Source organism: Schistocerca serialis, chromosome 2 (assembly GCF_023864345.2).
Source record: "Schistocerca serialis cubense isolate TAMUIC-IGC-003099 chromosome 2, iqSchSeri2.2, whole genome shotgun sequence".
NCBI lineage: Eukaryota > Metazoa > Arthropoda > Insecta > Orthoptera > Acrididae > Schistocerca > Schistocerca serialis.
This window is the reverse complement of record NC_064639.1, coordinates 174,243,276-174,248,353: the sequence shown is the minus strand read 5'-3', so window position 1 is coordinate 174,248,353 and position 5,078 is coordinate 174,243,276.

Here is a 5,078-nt window from a genome sequence, read left to right as displayed (position 1 = left end):
CCTTAACCTTGATGACAGCTTCCACCGTGACAGGCATATTTTCAGTCAGGTCCTGGAAGGTTTCTTGGGGAATGGCAGCCCGTTCTGCACGGAGTCCTGCACTCAGGAGAGGTATCGATGTCGGTCGGTGAGACTTGGCACGAAGCCGGCGTTTCCAAGCATCGAAATGATGTTCTATAGGATTCAGGTCAGGACTCTGTGCAGGCGAGTCCATTTCTAGGATGTTATTGTCGAGTAACCACTCTGCCCGAGGCCGTGCATTGTGAACAGGTGCTCGATCGGGTTGAAAGATGCAATCGCCATCCCCGAATTGCTCTTGAACAGTGGGTAGCAAGAAGGTGCTTAAAACATCAATGTTGGCCTGTGTTGTGGTAGTGCCACGCAAAATAACAAGGGGTGCAAGCCACCTCCATGAAAAACACGACCACACCATAACACCATCGCCTCCGGTTTTTACTGTTGGCACTACAGACGATGGCAGATGATGTTCACCGGGTATTCCCCATAACCACCCCCTGCCATCGAATCGTCACATTGTGTACCGTGATTCGTAACTCCACACAACACTTTTGCAGTGTTCAATCGTCCAATATTTACGCTCCTTACACCTGGTGAGGTGTCAAAAATGGTTCAAATGGCTCTGAGCACTATGGGACTTAACTTCTGAGGTCATCAGTCCTCTAGAACTTAGAACTACTTAAACCTAACTAACCTAAGGACATCACACACATCCATGCCCGAGGCAGGATTCCAAGCTACGACCGTAGCGGTGGCGCGGTTCCAGACTGTAGCGCCCAGAACCGCTCGGTCATCCCGGCCGACAGTGAGGCGTCGTTAAGCATTTACGAGAGTATGGCTTATGAGCAGCCGCTCTACCATGAAATCCAAGTTTTCTCACGTCTCACTTAACTGTCGTAGTACTTCCAGTGGATCCTGATGCAGTATGGAATTCCTGTGTGGTGGTCTGGATAGATGTCTGCCTATTACACATTATGAGCCTCTTCAACTGTCGGCGTTCTCTGTTGGTCAACTGATGAGGTCGACCTGTACGATTTTGTGCTTCACGTGTCCCTTCACGTTTCCACTTCACTATCACATCGGAAAAGGCGACCTAGGGATGTTTAGGAATATGGAAACCTCGCATACAGGCGTATGACACAAGCGACACCCAATCACCTGACCACGTTCGAAGTCCATGAGTTCCGCCGAGCGCCCCATTTTGCTCTCTCAGGGTGACTAATGACTAATGAGGTCGCTGATATAGGGTACCTAGCAGTAGGTGGTAGCACAATGCACCTAATATGAGAAACGTTTGTTTTGGGGGGTATCCGGATAGTTTTGATCACACAGTGTATATATTTTTCAGATTAAGATAATAATACCCTTAGGAAACCCCAGAAGTACTAGTGTAAGACCTAATAAAATATCACCACAGATGAGATTATTAATATTCTAGTAACAAACTCCTGAATAATTAGTAACGAAGCCCACGGTCAGTGCCCGAAATTGACAGAATTAAAATTTTTGGAGTGATAAGATCAAGAATGAGGAGGTTCTCCGTAAAATCGGCAGAGATAGAAACATGTGGAAAATACTGAGCAGAATGATAGGACATGTGATACGACGTCAGGGAATAACATCCTCGGTTACCAGAGGAAGCTGAGAGACTGTTATACATCCAACAAATAATTGAGGTCGTAGGGTGCAGCTTCAACTCTGAGATGAAGGGATTAGCGCAGGAAATCGTAGCGTTCAATCTGTCAGAAGACTTACGGCTCAAAAAAAAAAGGGTAAATCTAGGTCTACATCGAAAAGATAGGCTAATAAAATGTGGAGCTGGTGCAGTCCTCGCAATAGACAAGAAACTCAGATCAACCAGTGTAGAAACTGAAGCAGCAGCGAAGATTGTTTGGAGAAGATTCAGTATCAACGATAGGCGTAATAACCGGGCTTTCCAATGGACTACCGAATTCACCAACAGTTGTAACTAAATACTTTTGGCAAACTCCCAGCTTGCTAATACACATATTCCCCAAACATACTGCCATCACTGAATGATACTGTAACCATTTATGATCGATTTGGATAATTAAACTTTTGTAAACGACGAGTGTGTCAAAACGTCCCCAGTCACAATAGTAAATGCACTCTCTGGAAACTACTTAGAACATACACTTCCGAAGCGCAATAATGACAAAAATATATTACATATAACGGCAAGAAATTGACCACACCTACACCATCCCCTAGTCAAAAGTATACGGACACTCCTACGTACTGCGGAGTTGACCACTAGATGTCACGAGAAGCGGACCCACCGGTATAAATGGAGGAGGTTTGTATTGTGCTGTCAGCAGAGAACCACCATCAACTGAATGGGTCGGTCAGAGGTGTTCAGTGACTTTGAATGTGGACTAGACACTGGCTATGACTTGTGTAACACGTACATCAGGGAGATTCCAACCTATTTAAGCTGCCCAAGCCGATTATTCGTGATGTAACTGTGAGGGGGAAACGCGAAGGGACAACGACAGCTACAAAAAAGCTCAGCCAGACCTCACATTCTGCAGGACAGGAACTGTCGAGCAGTGTGGATGTTGGCTGCAAATAAATTACATGAAATGAGCGGCAGGAGTCACTTGTGAGTTTGGCAAACACCACTAGTGCAACTAGTGCAACTATCAGAATGACATGGTGTACGCACATAGAATTGAGTACAATGGTCGTGCAGTTGCTCGTAATCCACACATTCGTGCAGCCGGTGCTAAGATGGGCTAAAAAGTGACACCACTGGACAATGGACGACTGCAAACGAGTGATCTGGAGTGAGAATCACGCTGCATCGCATGGAAATCCCATAGAAGGCTCTGGTTTTGGCGAAAGCCCGAGAATGTTGCCTGCTATTATATATACTGCCGAAACTGGAGTACGAAGTACAGTACGGGGGTATTTCCTGTGGTTGACAAGGGTGTTTCGCCTACGTTGCAGAAGTTCCGCTGGGAAGCCCTTACACATCCTTCATAAAGTCTCGATCTCTCCCCGTGTGACTTCCTTATTTTTGGAGTCCTGAAGAAACACACACCGTCTATTTGCTTCGAATGAAGAGGTACCGCAGCAACCACAAACATTTTTTAGTGAAAGATTTGACCGTCTTGTCTCACAGTGAGATAAATGAAATGATCGTGTGGCACTGATGGCCAGGAGTCCACATCCAGGGAAGTTCAGGTGCCAGGTTGCAAGTCTCATTTCAGGTGGCGCTACATTGGGCGATTTGCACGGCGGTGATGATGAAATGTTGATGAGGACAACACAACACTCAGTCCACAAGACAAGAAAATCTCCAACCCGGCGAGGAATCGAACCCAAGCCCGCTGCATGGTAGGCAAACGCGTTGAGCACTCAGTTAAGCCGGTGTACAGTGGGATAAATATATTAATAGTTATCGCTGTTACTTTTGAAATATTAAACAGTTTAGTTGCTTTTTTCTCACCAGTTTCGTTTTCATTTGATTGGCCTTATATTAGATTCATTCAGTTTATCTATTCTCGTTCACTAACAAACTGCAAAACTGCTCGCTACCAAACTGCAAAAAGATTTAGAAAAAGTATCTGAATGGTGTGAAAAGTGGCAGTTGACCCCAAATAACGAAAAGATCATCCACGTGAGTGCTAAAAGGAACTCGTTCAACTTCGGTTACACGATAAACCAGCCTAATCTAAAAGCCGTAAATTCAACTAAATACCTTGGTATTACAATAACGAGCAGCTTAAATTGGAAGGAACACAAAGAAAATGTGGGGAAGGCTAACTAAACACTGCGTTTTATTGGCAGGACACTTAGAAAATGTAACAGACCTACTAAGGAGGCTGCTTACACTACGCTTGTCCGTCCTCTTTTAGAATACTGCTGCACTGTGTGGGATCCTTACCAGATACGACTGACGGAGTACATCGAAAAAGTTCAAAGAAAGGCAGCACGTTTTGTATTATCGCGAAATATGGGAGAGAGTGTCACAGAAGTGATACAGGATTTGGGCTGGACAACATTAAAAGAAAGGCGTTTTTCGTTCCGACCGAATCTTCTCACGAAATTCCAATCACCAACTTTCTCCTCCGAATTCGAAAATATTTTGTTGACACCGACCTACATGGGGGAACGATCACCACGATAAAATAAGGGAAATCTGAGCTCGTACGGGAAGATATAGGTGTTCATTATTTCGGCGCGCTATACGAGATTGGAATAATAGAGAATTGTGGAGGTGGTTCGATGAACACTCTGCCAGCCACTTAAATGTGATATGCAGAGTATCCATGTAGATGTAGATGTAGACATATGGAGCGTTCGTGACCCTTTATTTTACAGAAACAGAAAAACACGACAAATATAATGTAGTTGCTCTTAAATACTATTTTATCTGCTAAATTCCTGAAAATACCTAGCTACGAAGGATAAACCACTAATAATGGAGGCAGAAAAAATCACTATCTGCTACAATCAGAATACCAGTGTGTCAAAATGCGTCTACGAATGATAGAGTTTTTGTGACGATACAACGTAACTCGTTCAAGAAGCGATATGTTAGTATAAAACCGAAGATAATGAGTGATGCGTTGGTACGGCGACGGTGAGAGCGTTGTTTACATTGTCACTTTCACACCACGAATGAATGTGAGCTAAGGCTGTTGATGAAATGTATATCGTTGTTTCTACAAAATCTATCGATACATGTGGCCGACACATTTTCACCGCTATATCCATATCGAAATGGCAACATCGAATCCCAATATTTTTATTTTATATTTTTCTCATTGTTCGATAAATATTTGAAGTTGTTCTTTTGAAATTGTAGTACAACTTAATTTTACTTTCACTGTGTGAGGGAGTCTTACTACTTTTTGAGCTTTCAACACGTCCGATGTTTCTCTTTGACTATGTGAAAAAAGTAGAGACGATAGAATTAAGAAGTCCGACTGCATTTGGGGGTGGCTGTCTGAATGCAATAACAAGATACTCGACGTTAAGAAGTAGAAAACCAGTTACGTTAAAAAACAATTTTTAACGCAAGGTGGTTTGCT